General features: G+C 36.5%; 1 non-coding gene across 1 annotated transcript; it reads left to right on the top strand.

The window, feature by feature from the left end:
• Window positions 1-4,802: 4,802 nt before the first annotated feature.
• On the top strand, window positions 4,803-4,934 carry Mir3285 (microRNA mir-3285). Its single transcript, NR_107570.1, has one exon. It is a non-coding gene; the product is annotated as a microRNA mir-3285 (primary transcript).
• Window positions 4,935-21,122: the final 16,188 nt, after the last annotated feature.

The following is a 21,122-nucleotide window of genomic DNA, read 5'->3' as shown; positions in this document are numbered from 1 at the left end:
CCCCAAGCTTCAAACCGAAACGCATTACTGCTTCACGACAGAAATAGGCAGGGTGGTGGTACCTACCCGCGCGGACTCACAAGAGGTCCTACCACCGGTAATTACGCAAATTATAATTTTGCGGGTTTGATTTTTATTACACGATGTTATTCCTTCACCGTGGAAGTCAATCGTGAACATTTGTTGAGTACGTATTTCATTACAAAAATTGGTATCCGCCTGAGATTCGAACACCGGCATATCGCTCAACACGAATGCACCGGACGTCTTATCCTTTAGGCCACAGGCTTCAAATCGGAAAGCAATACTGCTTCGCGGCAGAACTAGAAAGGGTGGTGGTACCTATCCGTGTAGGGTCACAAGATGCTAATAGTATTATTAAAGGTACGCACGACATCGCAGAACAACAAAGGTTGTCGGCTGTATTACTCCGTTTTATTATCTTGACGTATCATTCCCTTCACTAACAGCTTTGGTACATGCAAATAATCCATAACACGCATTATTCAGTTATTGCGTTATGACACTGAAGTACATCGCGTGCGTACAATCGCGAACAAAATAGAAATGATTTAATTTCACAGTCAACTGTATCAGAGGGAGTCCCTTGAGGATGGCATAGAGCTTAGAAGATAACGAAGTTACGTCTCGTATTATACATAATATACAAATTGGATAATGTTATTTGAAACTTTTTTTGATCCGCTGGATATTAGTTTATGGGATAGACATGGTGACATGAAGACCGTCATCCGCGTCAGTCACGGAAAGCAAAGATGAAAAGTGTGCATTATATTTAATAACGGCTGTCCCATCCATCGCAATGTCTATCTATTATTATTGTAGCTTTATTTCCACCACCACCCTGTCTATTTCGGCCGTGAAGCAGTAATTCGTTTCGGTTTGAAGGGCAGGGCAGCCGTTGAGACTATACTGGGACTTTAGAACTTATATCTCAGGGTGGGTGGCGCATTTACGTTGTAGATGTCTATGGGCTCCAGTAACCACTTGACACCAAGTGGGCTGTGAGCTCGTCCTCCCATCTAAGCAATAAAAAAAAACTTAACAAAGCAAATATATATATCAAATTATAAACTAGTTATTTCTTCTTTTTTCTTTGTCATGTGGCCTCTTCTTGGGTCAAAGCGTCCTCCATCCTTTACCACCTTTCCCTGTTCTTGGCCAAATGCTATCCATATGGGCTCATAAGAAACCAACAGCGTTTTAAATCATGTCAATCATCAAGAAACTTTTGTAGTTATTTGAGTATCTCCCGTTAGAAGGATAAAAACAAGTACAACGGACATCCTAATCATTAATATCAATTAAAGCTTAAAGATTATAATATTTTACTTAATGAATTCAGCTTTCCTTACTTTCCAAATGAAAATGAAAATTAATTGCTGTATCTGTATATATAGTACTAATACAGTACTTGCGTTCCCGTAAAAAAAACTATAAACCTAATTGAAAATATGTAAATTGTAAAGTGAATAGATTAAATATTAAACTAAAATGTAAAAATAAATTATTATCTTTAACTGATTTTTATCAACAAAAATACATTCTAATTATTATTTTTGGAGTCATCTTGAAAATTAGCATCAGTGGAATGAATGAGAAACTTATTGTAATTAAAACTTAACCTTACGTCATTAATTTGCGTATGTATTAGTGAGTTTGCACGGGCTACCAACACTCCGCTATTTCTACCGCAAAGCATACATTTACTTCTTTTTTTATTACTTATATGGGTAGATGAGCTCACAGCCCACCTGGTGCTAAGTGGTTACTGGAGCCCATAGACATCTGCGACGTAAATGCGCCACCCACCTTGAGATATAAGTTCTAAGGTCTCAGTATAGTTACAACGGCTGCCCCGCCCTTCAAACCGAAACGCATTACTGCTTCACGGCCAAATAGGCAGGGCCGTGGTACCTACCCGTACGGACTCACAAGAGGTCCTACCACCAGTACCAGTTACTGAAATGGTGGGCCAATTTCTTTACAATACACTTGAGACTTCAATGTCATAAGCTGGATGACGATCTACACGTAGACCTTAAATCTAGCACCAAAAACAATACCAATGTATTCAGTACACGAATAATTTGATCCTTTCCAAAAGTAATAAATACCGCTTCGTATAGAATCGTTTATCATAACAACAGCGAATCGCGTGACCCGACTCCCTAGTGTTGACTTAATAGAGTGCTCGGGAACAAATTTAAAACACAGCTTGTTATAACTTGCATGATTAATAGCCGAGGTTCGAACAAGGGCGCTCAATCACGACGCCATAGTTTTAATACTCGTTAAGTTTATATCGTTAACATGTAATAACATACGTTTTAATAAGGTACTAATTAACCTGATGATTTTATTATTTTTTATTGCATATATGGATGGACGAGCTCACAGCCCACAAGTGGTTCCCGGAGTCCATAGACATTAGAACGTAAATGCCGTCACCTATCTTGATACATGAGTTCTAAATCTCAGTTTTTACAATGCAACGGCTGTCCCACCCTTCAATCCGAAACGCATTACTGCTTCACGGCAGAAATAGGCAGGGCGGTGGTACCTACCCGTTGCTCACTGATATTCTTACCGGATCTTCTCAGTGGGTCGCGTTTCCGATCCGGTAGTAGATTCTGCGTAGCACTGCTAGGGTCAGTGTTAGCAACACTCCAGTTTGAGCCCCGGAACTCATCTACATGTTAGGACGAAGCTGAAATAGCCTCTCAAGGCTATCAGCATAGGTAGAAAAAAAAACCTACCCGTGCCGCCTCACAAGAGATCCTACCACCAGTGTTCGGGAAATATTTAAATATATTATATTTACTGAGATAACTGAGCGAATTATAAGCTTGCACAGATAAGAGCCTCCTATTTTGGCCGCGGAGTAACCACGCGATCCAGTTTGATTAATACAATAAAAATTAAGACTCCTACCTCATGTCCCAGGCTGGCATGCCGTTATGATGTCTACGGGCTCCAGTAACCACTTAAAACTAAATGAGATCCCGAACTCGTTTACCAAACAAATCAAATAAAAATTGATCAACAATCAGACACACACCATAATAATAACTCAAATTTTCTTTATATAAGATAACGAAGTTATGAGATAAATGGATTTTTTTTACGAAAAAAACGATTATAAAAATGAACATCTCAAGGGTCTTTGGAGCTATCCCCGAGGCGGCGGCGCGGCGCCGAGATCGGGAGCTCTCGTAATTGAAAAATAAAAGGCCGTAATAATAGAATTTACATTGCGCGCTTTCAAATGACAAATTTTACCGTCTGTTTTTGTCAGGAGAGCGACATTCGTTCCACATGTACTAATCGCGAACCCTCTTCGTATTCTGCAGACGCTACAATCACGCGTGATTAAGCGTTGAATTTTTATTCTCAAATTAAAAGGCGATTCGTTTTAAGAATTAAATTCTCTTGAATATATCTCGTATTAGTTTGAATTCTAACAAAATTAATTGACAACGAAAATGAGAACTTTATCTTGTGAATAATTTAGTCAGTTCCGCATCATCAATTTTCGCAATGAATAGAATCAATTTAATAATAATAATGATAATAACTGGCAATAAATCACGCATGGTCATCCGACCCCAATTTAGGATTCCCTGTTTTATGGGTACCATAGACCGATAAACATGCTTTTATATGTTTAAATTTATACATAAATAGATTATAAACGCCCAGTCAAAGAGCAAACAAACCTATTCATCTCACTCAGCGTTTGCCCGATGTGAGAATCGAACCCACGACCCTCGGCACAATAGTCAGAGTCGTTAACTACTGCACCAATGAGTCAGTCAATGTTATTAACAAACTAGCGACCCGCCCTCGCTTCGCTTCGGAAACATTAAAACACACATGAAACCAAAAAAAAGAAATAAAAAAAATTAAAAAAAAGTAGCCTATGTTCATCAGGGACAATGTCAGCTTCTAATGGAAAAATAATTTTTCAAATCGGTCCAGTAATTTCAGAGCCTATTCGAAACAAACAAACAAACAAATCTTTCCTCTTTATAATATTAGTATAGAAAAGTGTTTACCAGACAAAAAATGTTTTAAGCTTCTTCTTTTTTTATTGCCCTTGTAGGCAGACGAGCATACGGCCCACCTGATGGTGAGTGGTTACCGTCGCCCATGGACTTCAGCAATGCCAGGGGCAGAGCCTAGTCGCTGCCTACAAAATCCTTTTTAGCGTTTAACAGAGATACCTCTGTTTTTGACGATACAATAAAACAATAGAGAGGTACCAACAATACTATGTTATTCGACACGAATGTACAAAGCAGTAGTACAATTGGTACATAAACCGCGTTCTCATGCCGAACTGGAGTTCGGTAGCATTTCTATGCGAGTATTAGGCCTTACTACTAGTAAAGCGAGGATTGTTTCGTGCTGGACCAGCATTTCCGTACAATGGATCGCGGTATCCCCTAGTTAGCGGTAAAGAGAGATGTAAATTTGCGCAGGCGCAGGGTAAGCCACATTACGACGTGATACGGATCCATAGTTGATCAAGATTTATACATTATTACGTATTCTCATGTAGAATACAAAATTTACTATCTATTTATGTAGTTTCCTCACAGCCGTGGGATGGAGGCATACAGGATTGGTGGAAATATCAACTCTAAACATTAATTACTAGTTAAAGTTATCAGTCTTGGATCAATCAATTCCGATCGTCGATGTCTGCCCAAGTATTTATGCATGCTCTCCCTAAGCTATTTACATATTATCTTAATGATGAAGAACCACCTCTACCGAACTTATCGCTATATTCCAATTAATGTTGGAAATATTCAGCGGCTCGCGACGCCATGTTTTATTAACCTTTCATAATGTACGAGCTTTATCTTGTTGTATTAAATCAGCTTTAATGTGGAACGGTTTTGAGAAAATATTTTATAAGTAACAAACAATCTTTTCAACATGTTTATGTGAGATAATTTCGTTCTACATTTTTTTTTTTTAATAAAAGCATTGGAATCTGTCGATAGAACAAGTTGACTTCTGTTTTAGTTGAATTTGGAACTCGTCTTGTGTTCCAACGGAACTGGAAATGCCTAAATTTTAAATGCCATATAACCTTATCTAAAATGTATATCTCATAAACCTTGCAATAATCTCGGTCAATGCATTATATAAAAACTCGTTTTGAAAGCTAGTTAAAAAGGAATTCTTAATTAAGCGAAATTATCTTAAGAATACCTATTAATTATTGCGAATGCATGTAGGTGAATATAATAGGATGCGTGAGCGCATACCTGACTCCCGATCCACACCTAATTAAACCCAGGACGTGACACGGCCGCGTTATAAATTTAAAATCTCTTCTACTCTGTGAAAAATAAATACAGAAAACATTGAATAAGTACGAACAAAGCGGATAAATCGAATGTACTTGAATTGCTATTCGTGGCCTTTGGAAAGAATTTTTACTATTTGTTTTAAAATCTTTGGTCGTTAAACGAGATTATATGCTCTTAAATTTTATTAAATATGCTTTTAATGGTTTACGGGATCGATCTTTGTTTATTTAATTTAAAAATAATATTTTTTAACGTAACGTACGTGCCTCGTCTTCCCAGATATATGTATGTGTATTGTGAACAGAAGCGACCACCGTTGATCGAGTGAATTATATAAATCGAGGTCTTATCGAGTTTGGCGATCACAACTGACGAATACGGCGGGCTGCGAAACGTGATATAAATATATATTTCTATGCACATACGCGAGAAATGGAGCAAAAGCCTCGGCATCTCGCCGCGCGACCGCGTCACCTCTTGATCTATAACGCCTTATTATTATTTGAATGAGATCTATTGATCCCGAGGTGTGGAATTCGCGCTCCGATCCGCCGAAGATCATTTTGTTCGACCGGAACGACCGCTTCGAACTAACCTGACGTTACAATGGTGGCCGCTGACGGCAATGATTTAAAATCTGTTAACAGGACGATTCTCTTTTTAACGATTGGTATACAATTTCCATAAATGGTTTACCGCTTATCGTTCCACGCCGAATACATTTCACATAATAAGGTATGACGTGTCACCGAGCCCGGGACCAGTCCATCAAGCTGTACATGCAAACCCGAACAATGTTTTGAGGGATAACAGTGCGAATGAAAGAGAAATCCTCACAGTAATGAGTTCTGTGTTCATTGCTCCCCGTTTGAAGGCATTACGTCTATCTCGAGTAATTATCTCCTAGTCTATAGCAATTTGTAGATACGTTTATGTATAACTGCGGTATGGGGTTGATAAGTGTGATTGCAATCTGTATTAATCTGAGCAGATTTCAAATCAAACTCCTCGGACTTGTGCTACAAATTATTATTGAATAGTACTACTTCTTGAATCAGAAATTCAGTAATTTAGTTTAGTATTGACAATGTTAAGTAACACGTTCGTTTTATTTTTATAAGATCACTAGCTGACCCGACAGACTTCGCAGTGCCTTAATCGATAAATAAAAGACCTAAACTTTTGTATAAAATAAACTTAAAAGGAATCCGTCCGACGGGGGACCCATCAAAGGAAAAACAAAATTGTTATTTTTATTTAATTCCGAGCATTTTCATATTTATCTACCTTTAAAACCTTCTCTGGACTTCCACAAATAATTCAAGGCCAAAATTAGCCAAATCGGTCTAGCCGTTCTCGAGTTTTAGCGAGACTAACGAACAGCAATTCATTTTTATATATCGACGCTTGAAAGGCAAACGTGACTAAGCGACAATAACTGCTTTGTACATAAATGATAGGCAATAACCATATTCGATGCGCAAAAAATATTTCTAGGTCTAATAAAATCATTTCAATCCTACAGCTAGGTTCGTTAAAATAGAATTTTTTTAAGGTATATCTCATGTATATTTTAAATTAATTTCAACTTTAAATTTGTCTACTGTAAAGTTTACGCATTGTCTCTTAGTCACGTTTGCCTTTCAAGCATCGATATATAGAAGATAGATAGACGGATTGGTATTTGAACTAAAAATATATGCTTAAACGTTAAAAAAACATAAATTTAACATATAATCAGGATGCGCTGCTTCAAACTCTACGAAACTGACCTCCGTAACCAGCACATGTAGACGAGTCCTCGACTCGAGGGCTCATGCCAATCATCGGTGATAAAATAATGGCACCAGCGCAGGAAACGCAGTCTATTTAGTTATTCGCATCCCGCCCGCGCATGGGGGCTTTTAATCAACACTTTATTGTTTAATGACCCCTCGTCAAAGTCTAAATTAAAAGGGTGATGGATCAAACCCTATTGATGAACGAATAATATGTGTGCGGATTTATACTGAATAATATAACGTCGGCGACGAGTCGGCGAAGTGCGCATTCAGGAAACATTTAATGTCACATATACAGTTTTTAGAAAATTAACATCACGGAGATGTATTTTATCGAACTCAATTGAGTTTCATTATCTAACGCAAACCAGTATTTTTTATCGTATTATTTTAATTATTATGTGTATTATAATAATACCCTTTTTCATTTTTTTCTCTATACTCTATCATTTTCTCTATACAATAATACAAAAGAAGTAACAAAATAAATCAGTCGGGAGCGAAAGCCTCACTCGGTAGATTGTATATTATATTACTGAATAGAAAGCTAAATTCATGCCATTATAATATATTATATAATTCATCATATTATATAAAATGAATATTAATTATTATTTAGTTAGGTTCATCACCCGCAATATTAAACGAACTTGGGTACATACACCCCGTGACTGAATTTTATTTACAATACATTGCATGTCGAGTATAAAATCAGTAAAACAAGGGAATATCGTTCGTATTGTTTTAGGCCATGTAGAATTTAAATTCAATGAATTATTAATATTTTCTTTATTTCTTTATTTATTTACACTTCATGGTAACACAAGATAACATATTAAATTTATTATGTATTTTTTTTAATGTTACTTTTGTAGTCATTTTGAATTAATTATCCAATGTTCACTATCTGTTCGTGAGTTGTGTTGTATGTTTAGCATATCGCGTAAATAAATAGTCGATGACAAATCAGTCACATTAATGTGGGCAAAAACCAGGATTGTCTCTGTACTGTATGGAAATCAGAAACTGATATACATATTTATAGGTATGTACGCTTAAAGATATGTAGATTATATTATTATTATTTTTTCCAACAAAAAAAAAAATAATTAAAGAACAAGTGTAATTAGTAAATATGAGTAAAGATTAGTGCGGCAGGTAAGTGTGTAGTATGTAAGCCGGGGGCGGAAGTCGCGCCGGGTCGCGTGCCCCTCGCCAGTTTAAATGCCTTCAAGCTTTACACATGAAAAGCTGAAGAGTCGCACCCTCACATTAGTACGTGAAAATTAAAATTGAGATTACAAAAATCCATAGAATAATTTTCCACATATTAGTTCTTCAGTCACCCTTTATACACACATCAACATTTCATTAATTTATAACACGATGATCAATTATGCATAAAATCTGTTTTTTTTTGTAGATTAATGAATGACATTAATCATAATTTCCGATTCGAATCAAATCTTAAAATCTCCAGATCTATTGAATAATGCGACGAATGAAAAAAGAAAAGGATGCAAAATAGGTACAACACTAAAAAAAAAATTATAATTCACTGACCTCTCCACGGTATTCGCATACAGTATTAAAGGCATTTGATCCCTGACTTTTAATGCTTCGCTCCTGTATTAAAATTATGTGTATATTTGTATCACGCTCGCTATTGTATGGCCTCAGTAACTACTTGTTCGACGGCTAACGAAACATACACCACCCGTCAAGGTCTTCGTATTATACGCTTTACGCCTACTTACGTTATCATAAAGTTTATTTTTCTTCTAAATTTAGCATCAAAACGTTTTCTATGTACAATGAGACTTCAACTAGATTTGGAGAGTATTAAGCGGTAGGCAGCGGCTTGGCTCTGCCCCTGGCATTGCTGAAGTCCATGGGCGACGGTAACCACTCACCATCAGGTGGGCCGTATGCTCATCTGTCTACAAGGGCAATAAAAATAAAATAAAAAATAAAAACAAACGAGGTTTAAAGAATGAAGGCATTATATTTAGCGCATTGAAATAGTTTAAATTGAAAGAGGTCCTTATTTAAATGTGTTGCGAAAAAAGTTTATGGCCTCTTTAGTGGCAAGCATCTGGTTAGACGTAGCACTGACTCTACTGTTATAGAGCGACGGTAACCACTTACCATCACGCCGGCGTTCGATTTATCTACTCATACTATCTGGTAATGAAAAGCAAAACAAACACATATGTGGTAACATCGCTTATACTGTGTTAACGTTAGGTCGGGTATAATTTAAATATAATGAATTATTAATTAGTTTATTTATTTATTTACACTTTTTTTTGGGAACAAGATAAGATAAATTCACGGTCAATAATATTTGTGAAATGTTCACAATAATAATTTTAAAAACTGGATACGAACTTAAAATTCTTTATCCATTATTGAGAAAACAGACGCTGCAAAAAACGTAAAGTAGACCCTTAATAATACACTTCATCACAACCAATTATTATAAACTTCATGTCAAACTGAATTTCGAAAAAAAAAAACAGTTTTTTGATATTTAAAATTTATTTTTTAATCTAAGATATAACCGTTGCCCTGCTGATTTTGATCGTTGCCATATTTATCTGTCAATCAAGACGAACAAGAGAGTAATGTCTGTGTTTCAGAAAGGGTGAAAAGAAATTTTGAATAATTCTAATAACAAAAACAGCTATGCGCCTGTGGGGTTAATTACTTGGAACCTGATATCATTCATTAGGAGTTCCCTAAATTATTGTTGCCTTGGAAATTCTTAATTATATATCTTGAATTTCTAAGTAAAATTTAGCCGCCAGCGGTGCGAAGGCAGCGAAATGATATGTTTGTAAATAACATTAAACGTACCGTTATAAATGTTTTTTTTCTTTCTTTCTTGATATGCTTTACTGTTCACATTGTCATTCAGGTATCTATACTAATATTATAAACTTGAAAGTTAATTTCCTTCTTTGTTTGTTATGCTTTTATGTCCTAACATCGTGTAACAAAAATCAAACTCGCAAAATCATAATTTACGTAGTTACTGGTGGTAGGACCTGTTGAGTCCACACGGGTAGGTACCACCACCCTGCCTATTTCTGCCGTGAAGTAGCAATGCGTTTCGGTTTGAAGGGTGGGGCAGCCGTTGTAACTACACTGAGACCTTAAAACTCATATCGCAAGGCGGGGGGCGGCATTTACGTTGTAGATGTCTATGAGCTCCAGTAACCACTCAACACTAGGTAGGCTGTGAGCTCATCCAACCATCTAAGCAATAAAATAAACAAAATAACAATTCAACCTTAAAATCTTGAAATTATGTATAAAAAAGTTGTCAGCGGTACAAAAAAAGGACATAGGTAAAGAAATTTGTCCTGCGTTAACACGAAAGAAGTCGCAGCGAAAACCTACTTTTTATTTATTGCAAAATCAGGTGAACGAACTCACAACCCACGTGGTGTTAAGTGTTTACCGTGATAAAGGTTAAGTGCTCTAACATAATAGAAGTCTATTGATCAGAAGATACAGGTCGTTGACCCCTGCCATCACAGTCATATTATTCTCAACTTATTTCCTACGTGACTCGTAACTATTATCAAATACATATTAGCTGGCAAATGTTGATAATACGGCGCTGCCGTTTGACTATATTCAAGGTGGTCAATTTCTTCCCATTTTTATCAGTATAAAAAGATTTAGTATGTGATAGCTACCATGACTTAATAATAAATCGATCTATAGTCACCGACTAATGCATTTAATTAAATTAATTATGTCTGTGTGACAATATATACATAGGTATATCAATGAAAGCAGCGCGGCCCAACGCCACACCTACTAGACCTAATTTCCCAAAAAATTATACGTCATTAATTTGATTTGTTTACGGGTGTTCGAAAATGTCAACAATGAACGTCAAAAAAATATATGCAGATAAAAACGGATCCCTCATAATACGAATGACCCACCGACGCATGGAAGAAAATATTAATTACACACTTCATAAAACTGAAGTTAAACGCTTAAGTAACGTGTTAAAAGTGAAGCTCGTCACCCCTCCAATTAGACGTATAATGACGGTGTTCAAAGTTATTAATTTAATAAGTGGGGGAGGTCGGGATCAGGTGGCACTGTCTCAGGTGTCAGGGACATGACGTTGACGCGTGTCATCCATGGATAGCTTTTTTTACTATCATTAGTATAGAGTAGTACAGAGAAGCAGCCAAACTCACAACATGCGTGGTGTTAAAAGGTTGCCGGTTTAAACATTAAATCGAAATTGAGAATAGAGATTTCGACTAAATCTTTTTACCACTTAGGTCAAAAGTTCTGCCGTATCCTTAAATGAATTTCGATACGTTTTAAGCTACACCAAAATATATCGCACGACTGTATTAAAAGCGGGTTTATAGCTTGGAATAATCTCTTCCAGATAACTATAATAAGAGAAAAAAAAATGGCAGTATTTGATAGATTTACCTACACAAAGTCAGAATTTAGAAATTGAGATATAGATAATAGATTGCGACCGTGCGAAATTTATAGAGAGATGCTCCTACAAAATCACACCCTCTTTATACCTACCATCTTTAAAATATCAATTGCAAATGATAAATTATTCAAATAAGAACATACAGTGACTAGGGACACAAGTAGGATGCTTGTATATACCCACACGTATAAGTACTACTTACTATTCTATCTATTTCCCTCGGTTCTAACAGTAGGACAGCCTATTTACCAATCAAAGCAATGAAACGCATGGTTAGGATGTAGTTTCAAAACAGGCCGGACAATGGTACCAATTCATACGAACTCATAATATAATACCGATTCCTAAATCATAAAATCGACCAGCACTTAGCACCTACCTATAAACGTATGCAGTTTTATAACGTCTACCATATTAATTCTTTTGGTTTCAATTCTTACAAATCTGCCTATATAAGACCTCTATATATTTATTTTTATACACAAAGCCAGTACCTTCATGCTAAAATTTCTTAAAGATAACGAAAGAAAATACATTAGCGAAGGGAGCGTGTAAAATATTTGTTTGAAACACGGCGTCTGCTGGTTTTCAGCAACACGATTTCAATGCAAAAAGTTACTCAAATCATAGGGATGTAAGAAAAAGCCAAGACTTCTTTCATAACGTTTAATTTTCTAATTCACCCTGTGGCAGACGCTCACCTACCTTGTAATTACTGTAAAAGGTAACACGAATGTTATGACGGCGTATATTAAAATGAACTTCTCCGCCTGAATAAGGAAATGCTAAAATTTTCATTCTCGCCTTTTGAATCTTCCCAGTTTGACCACACAAAGAGTTTTTGAACTTATTTCCCTTTCAAATGTATCCGTTCGTTAATAAGTATATGTTACCTTCCCGGGGGCTTCTAATCTTATGGACACGATAATAATTCGAAGGGAAGAAGTCGAATTTAATAGCGAGTTAAATGATACGTGCCCTGATTGGAAAATGTATGCTTATTCAGGTCGAGCGAGGCCCGTTCCTCCCCGGCCTCCCCTCCGCACGGCTGATTTGAAATGAATGGCAATAATGGCCGAGCATCCCATTCGCATCGTTTTGTATGATTATTCCAGATTAATTATTTGTTGGAATTTTCTTGGTTAATTTTTCGGAACGGGATTTTTCCGCTTTGAGTGACGTTTTAATTTCAACAGATCATTGTTATTGGATACCTCAGCTATGTATTTAAATATGGTGGATAATGGTGAACAGTTAATCCACACTGTGTGGAATAAAACTGCTTCTTTTGTTCTATTTCTTAATTGTAGAATTCGGTATTTTCTGCACAAGTGTGTTTTTCAACTATATTCGTGAAATATAGTTGAAAAACACTCGAGATTCTGAATTAAAAGTATTCTTCAAGTTTTAACTAATGTCAGAGTACAGTAGAAGATACAATAACGTCATCAAAGTCCAGTACTAGAATGATAGTTCAATAAACTAAAATAGCCAATTATTTTAATTAAGAAATAAATTAAACTGAGCACAGACTGTTTCTCAGAAAGATTAGTTGTTATAATTCTGCAAAATAAAATCGTTTGATATAGCATCAATATCTTTAGTATTTATAAAACTGTCAAACCTATAGAGAGTATCGGTATTGAATCACGTCACATCGGTCCCAAGGGCCGTTGAGCGATGCGAATATCAAATTGCTGCCACCCCTTGACTCCATAATTCTGATCCATTAGACGACATACGAAAAGGACACATACGTCTATCATACGTCACTCAATCCAACATCGAAATCTCAAACACAACACAGACTACGTGCACTAAACTACTCATGTTTATCTCGACGCACTAAAAATGGCTCATTAACCGTGCTATTTTCTTCATTTTCCATTGTTTCTGCTTTGTTTCACGACAGTCAAATGAAAATCTATTCTATTTATTGACAAAAAAGCGTGTTTCTTGTGTAGCGCGAGACCGGTGTTTGTGCTCTCGACTGGACTCTCCCAAGGGGCCTTAGCTGGCACATTCTGACGACTGAACTAAGTAGAAAGATAGAACAGAATTAAGCCGGCCAATTATCCCGTATTGGATTTATTGGTAATCTGTGCACGAATGGGCGCGAGGGTGCGAATCGAACCAACTTTTGATGATGCCTCTATAGGCATTATGAACAAAGTTGTTGCAATTTTTATGTTGGAGGATTTATTGTTTACCTTCCTCTCTTGTTTATCCCTTGATTGTGTACCGACAGATAAAAGAGAGCTCAGAAACATTTTATTAGCAGTGAATTAATCTTTTATTTATCAATGCATTCTATCGGATTAGCTACATCCATCAATCTCTTTTCTTTATTACTTTGCTTTTGCACACCTAAACAATATTAATGTTCTATATTTTTGTGAACATTGTTAGAATGAAAATATTTTAGTACTCGAAACACCTTATCTTGATAATATAGTTTTTATGTTGAAATAAATAGGAAAACATTCGCTCCAAATCCGCATTCCTCATAAAATACATCCGCTATATTGTTATAATACAGTGGGTTTTTAAGTTGAAGTTTCTCGTTATATTCCGGATGAAAACATGTTACCGATGCTAAAATAAAATATAACTAACAGACTTTAACAAATATTGGCGATTGAAGTTTTATTGTCCATCCCCAACTGACCCATATCGCAATGCTTCTCAGTACAGGAGGGTCATCGCACGATTTATAACTTCAGCCCCAGTGATAAAGAACCGAAACTATGAGATGTGACGTTTCATTCAATCCCAGAATATTGTTACTTATATCAGTTTTCGGATGATATTTATTAGGGATCTAGTCGTATTGTAAGCGTCGCCTACGTGACGTATTGTTTAGGAATTTTTGAAATTCGGTAAAAACTATTTTTATTTGCAATCTTCGTCACTTACTATTTTGGTTTTATCTTGTTAGTAGCGTATAAATAAAATTATAAGTATCGTTGTAATGATAAAAAAAAACATAATAGTATGTTATTAATGCTACGTTCATGGGAAATAAAAAACAATAAATTCATGAGAAGCATCTTTCACTATTAGAAAACTTGAATTTATCATAAGTCAATTATGTAAGAGTGGAAAAATACAAGTCGATTGTGCGCTTTTCTTATGCCTAAGTATCCCTACGCGAAACAGGTGTCTATAATAGTTTCCCAAACATGTCAAACAGCATAAAGGAAATTGATATATCGATATAAAAGCAAAAATATGTTCACATTGTATCGGTAAAAAATCACAGTGATACGTCATAGCCGTCACTCAACCGTATAGCCAGCCTCTTGGGCATTGCATAAAAGTTTTTTGTTCCCTTGCACGCCGGAGGAGGAAAGTAATCCTCAAAAAAATTGATGCACGATTTTGATATTTATGAATTATTATGTTAAAGAACAAACGGTCGAGTATTTTTCGATGGAGAGCAAGTACGCTCCGTTATTTTTTTACTTTTTCAGTAATATTTGACGTCATCAGCTCTGACGTCACTATTGTCGTATGTATGTATAAATAAACAAAGCTACAATAGTAAGGTACTATTTATATCCCTTATTTATATATTTGTTTGTCAAAATGCTTTTTTTTTTTTGGGAAGCTATTAACGAGCTTTATTATTATCAATATTTTTTTCAAGAAATATTTTTTATACAAAAAATGTAACATCTGTGTGTGGACGAGTAAAGTGAGGACTTTTTTCAAATCTTATGATGTTAGCGTTCAGCAAACATCGAAGAGGATGAAATCCATGAACATACATTCCTTACAAAAGCGAAGAAACATAGAAACTTCTAGGCCGCGATGTTTTTATTTGAAAACTAATTGCTTAGTGAGATTCTTCAATAATGCACTTCAGCGTGACTAGTAATTTGAATTTATTAATTAAAATACGTCAAAACATCAAGATTTTGATGTAGGTATGCCGTTATTGCGGTGCGCTATTATGAGTGGGAATTGACTTTTGATGTAAGACTGTGAGCTGGTTCTGGGGTAGGCTTGTTTTTTCAGATCTAAAATGTAGATCTCATATGACACCCGGTGTAATGGAACACATAGAGCGATGAAATCACACCACTGTTTAAGTCACAAAGGTAGGTTTTTTTTTTATTGCTTAGATGGGTGGACGAGCTCACAGCCCACCTGGTGTTAAGTGGTTACTGGAGCCCATAGACATCTACAACGTAAATGCGCCGCCCACCTTGAGATATAAGTTGTAAGGTCTCAGTATAGTTACAACGGCTGCCCCACCCTTCAGACCGAAACGCATTACTGCTTCACGGCAGAAATAGGCAGGGCGGTGGTACCCACCCGTGCGGACTCACAAGAGGTCCTACCACCAGTAATTACGCAAATTATAATTTTGTGGGTTTCCATTTTATTACACGATGTTATTCCTTCACCGTGGAAGTCAATCGTGAACATTTGTTGAGTACATAATTCATTAGAAAAATTGGTACCCGCCTGAGATTCGAACACCGTCGCATCGCTCAACACGAATGCACCGGACGTCTTATCCCTTAAGCCACGACGACTTCAACTACCAAATTTTATAAGGAAATACGTACTTAACACATCATCACGAAAAAAAACATCATGTAATGAAATCAAACCCCGTAAAAAAATAAGTGGTGCAATATTTATAACAATAGTCGCCCCGGTAAGGTACACACACTTATATCTCAAGGTGTGTGGCGCATTTACGTTGTAGATGTCTATGGGCTCCAGTAACCACTTAACACCAGGTGGGCTGTGAGTTCGTCCACACACCTAAGCAATAAAAAAAATAAAAAAACACACACCCCCACCCTGGGTATTCCTTCCGTAGAGCAGCCATGCATTCCGATCCGAAAAGTGGGACAGTCTTTCTATTACACAAGTGAGACATAGAATACAAGTCTCAAGACTAACTCCGTAACGACTTAACACCAGATGGGTCGTAAAGTCATTCGATAAACATCAATAAATCGCATAAGAAACTTAAAAAAAAATAGTTAAAAAAAACTAACAATATACGCTTTTATAGAAAATCCAACTAAAAAATAAATAAATAAATTTAATAATATTGAATTAAAAATAGTCTAAGAAAAAATGATTTTATTGTAAAAAAGCGCGGGGTGCTTTTCAGGATATTATCCAAATAACCCTTCTACTCATATCTGTTCATATTATTTATAACTACTGATACCATGCACCCCACGCTTTTTTTTACAGGAAAATCATTTTTCTTACACTATTTTTATTTCAAATTTATTCAAATTTATTTTCTATGTTTTAGTTGAATTTTCTATTTAAGCGTATTTTGTTAGTTTTTTAAACTATTAGTTATTTTTTATTTTTTAGTTGAATTTCAATATTTTTTTAATATTGAATTGTCATCGGTCCTTAATTAGTATACCAAATTTCGAGTTAATCCGACGTTTTGAAGGAGGTCAAAATCATGTTCAAAGATTCCGTTACAAACATACATACGTCTGAAGCTAATAAAAGCGTATTAATAATCCACGATGGTAAATTATGACAGTCTAAAACACAATAGACATTTTCCCTCGATTTGACACTCGCTAAATTTGAATTTACGATCTTGAATTCACTGTATTTGTACTGTATTTATATTTCCTTCAATTATAATCTATATCTGTATATAATTTCAATCATATTAGTTCCGAAGTTTTTGAGACTAATACGATTTAAGCACTAGAAGATTCATTAAACGTTTCTCCTAATGCTCGAAAGAATGAACGTGAAATGAATAACGAATACGACATTTTTCATATTTTTTAAACATATTCAGACCGCGTTAATTTATGTTTTTTTATGCACTAATCATGATATTGATGTATAAAGTTATTGGAGCCCGTAGACATCAGCACCTGGACACCGCCCGCCTTGAGACAAGATATTCAAGTCCTCCATCCCGTCTAGGCAATAAGAATATAAAATAATATTTTTTATAAATATATCTAAGAATTTTTAATATCATTAAAATATACACAATACAACTTTCGCAATAATAATATTTCAATGTTATAATCTAATACATTGTATAGGGAAGACGGGATCAGCTTAAATATTTAATCAGAACGCACCAGCCATTTCCCTAATTTACCCGTTAACGACACATGTATCGCACCATATAACCTTTTGAACTTCGTATAAGTGTGGGTGTGTGTGTGTGTGTGTATTAATAATACCATTAATTATTGAATAGTAAATGCACCACAAAATTAAAATCAGTTTATTAAATTGTAGTTATTATTATATAAACAGTAAATATCAAATAGTTAAGTAGTCATTGTAGCTGTTGTGAGATTTGACGTATCTATGTCGTTTGTAACAATATTTTTCTCACTCGCTTCACCAGCCGATAGAGTACTGTGATCTGTTTTTGAATTTAAATTGACTTGTGGATCCTTTGTTTCATTGGCATCGTGTATCATATTTTGACTTTCTGTTGGATTTGTGATTATACTTTCATTGTTATCCACAGTTTGATTTTTGTTGTGTGATGCACTGGCATCATCAGTTTCATTTTTACTTTGCAATCCATTGCTATCATCAGTTCCATTTTTACTTTGCAAGCCATTGCTATCATCAGTTCCATTTTTACTTTGCAATCCATTGCTATCATCAGTTCCATTTTTACTTTGCAAGCCATTGCTATCATCAGTTCCATTTTTACCTTGCAATCCATTGCTATGTTCAGTTTTGTTTATATTATATAATCCATCGGTATCAATAGTTCCATTTTTATCCTGTAATTCTTTTTCAACTAAAGTTTCAGTATGATTTAATTTTCCAATTACTTCTACTGTCTTGTTTGATGATGCAATCTTTTTAATACCGACAAAATTTTCACTTCGATTAAAAAAATAAGGAGTCACTAATTTCTGCTCCTCATACTGGACCACCCATGCTGGTTTAGAAGTCGTAGGTGCCCCTAATTTCCAAATAGTTGAATTCGCTAAACGTTTTTTGCTATACTTTGCTTTGTCCTTGTTGTGGTAACATCTACACACGCAGTGTTTGTCAGCGTAGGCAACGTCGTAAAGCAAATCCAGACATTTCTGTATGCACACATATGATCGTTCAAAACTATAACAATCTCTTACGTTGTGGAATCCGTAACGAAGCATTAATGTTTCATCTACAATTAAGATTAACTTTACCTTAGAATTTATCATTAACGAATATATTTTTTTATCAAAATAAATACATACTTTTGAGAACTTCCATTCCATAAATCGTTTTTGAAACATGTAAAACTAGAAGGGCTAAAAAGATCAGTGCCTCCATTGTTAAAGATCCAACAATAAATATTTGACACACGTTTTTGAAGTATTCTATTAATTTTAACAGTTTTCGCTCGTTTAGTGTTCAATTACCTGAGGCAATTAATTATTTTTCATTGCATTTTTTAGCTGTTAATTGCCATTTCGATTTAAGATAAACATTATAAGGACAGCACGGTAGAAATTTAGTTGCATGGTCGTACAATTTGTAATTGTATAATTGCAATAAAAGTCAATAAAACCGGCAGACCGACAGAGCGACCGACCAACTTGACTGCCTAAGACAGACTGAGACGACACTTTTTTTTTTCCTACCTAAGCTGATAGCCTTAGGGGCTATTTCAGCGTAACCCTAACGTTTGTAGGTGAGCTCACGGGGCTCAAACCTGATGACGTTGCTAACACGAACCCTAGCAAGAGCCGTGCTTCGCAGAATCTACCACCGGATCGGAAGCGCGACCCACTGAGAAGATCCGGCGAGAAACTCAGTGGGCTGTGTCTGAGAGTTAATTTACTCGTCGAGCCCTTCGTCGCGAGCGACGGGTTCGACGAGAACGGTGACCGGTGCTTGAAGTACCTAAAAGCACCGTTAGTGGATCGGGAGGATCCGAGATGACGTGTTTTGGGCGACGTCGACTGCTTTCCATTCTGTCCGCAGGATCGGGAATGTAGTTACCGGCGGCCACGATGAGAGGGTTCTCGTGTCGTGCCGCTTTATCGAAGTGGCGCAGTTCACGCGCCGCCATTTTATACTGTGGCGTTACGGTGTCTACCTACTACTCGGGGTTGTCGTTCTCCCTTACGGGGGCACGGAACGGGCCTCGGTGTAGACCCCACTGCCCGGAACGAAGCTCCCTGCCACACAGGGCAGGGGTGAAATAAATGCAAGACTGGATTGGGGGGGGGGACTGTTCGCAGCGTGCTCGGCACACTCACATCGACAAAAGAAACAATATATATAATACGATAGGCTTGATGTTACAGGAGGAGAGATGCCCGTGGAGGAGTCTCCCCGGCGCCGGCTAGTGTCCTCTGCTTCCCACGGTTTTTTTTTTTCCTCTATCTATTAACTATAAACTAACTAAAACTAAACTAACTAATACTAACTATTTACAATATCTACAAGGGACAACAGTCAGCACCGTGGGGTCCGCCACCGGCCCCATGCCGCGGCCCCACCTCTACAAACCAGAGGGGGGGGCTCACCCGCTCGGGTCTCCCCAGAAGGGGAAGACCGTTGCGGGAAGGGACCCACGTTTTAGCACTCCCCACGGTGTCTACCCTACATTTTTGTGATATTTATGATAAAACAACATTTTATCATTTAGAATAACAATCACAACAATGTCTTAATATTACTAAAGTCGTTATCCATAAGTAAATAAACTAAACTATATATTTATTATGTTATTTATTGCCAATAGTGGCGTTTGCACCCACATACACATACTAAATTTCATAAAATCAAATAAAGTTTTCAATATTCCTACAAAATACTTGCATTATTATCTACTTTTGTAGTGTATGCTACCTATACTAGCTTATTTTATTTTAACCTTGCCCCTTCCTGCTCAAAAAAAATTATAAGGTCATGTGTACTGAAGTATCAGCAAGCGTAGTTAAAGATTTTCAGGAGTTGGTTCTAGGTATCAAAGTTTTGATTAAAAGTAATTTCATTTTGCTTGGTTCTCCAATATTTCAGGATGGAGTGCCAAGTTCTCTGGAAATAAAAAGGCAGTTATTGTCGTCATTGCGCGGCAACCTGTTAAGCTTATCATCTCACGTGGCTCTCGTCTTGCTTCGTTGTTGCTTTTCGATGCCTCGTTTGACGTATTTGGTGAGAACTTGTCCAACGTGGCTCTTCACTCAAGATGTGGCCCAGCTTGATGTTTTGTTGAGGGACACACTGGAGACTATTTTAAACGTAAACTTGGATGACAGACAATGGTGCCAGGCTGTTTTACCTATACGTCATGGCGGCCTGGGGGTGCGACAAATGGAGCGTACTGGGCTCGCTGCTTTCCTGGCTTCGTGTTATGGGGTTGTAGACTTTGTTGCTAAGTTACTGGGTACGAATGGTGATAGATCTACGATTCCGTTTGCGAGCGAGGCTTTGGCGGCTTGGGGCCTTTTATGTCGGAATGAGGTGCTCCCGGTGAACAGGAGCTCGCAGAGGTGTTGGGATGATGTGCTGTGCAAGCTGACT

This window comes from Bombyx mori, chromosome 4 (assembly GCF_030269925.1).
Source record: "Bombyx mori chromosome 4, ASM3026992v2".
Classification (NCBI taxonomy): domain Eukaryota; kingdom Metazoa; phylum Arthropoda; class Insecta; order Lepidoptera; family Bombycidae; genus Bombyx; species Bombyx mori.
Note: the sequence above shows the minus strand (reverse complement) of the source record. Positions and strands in the feature narration are given on the sequence as shown.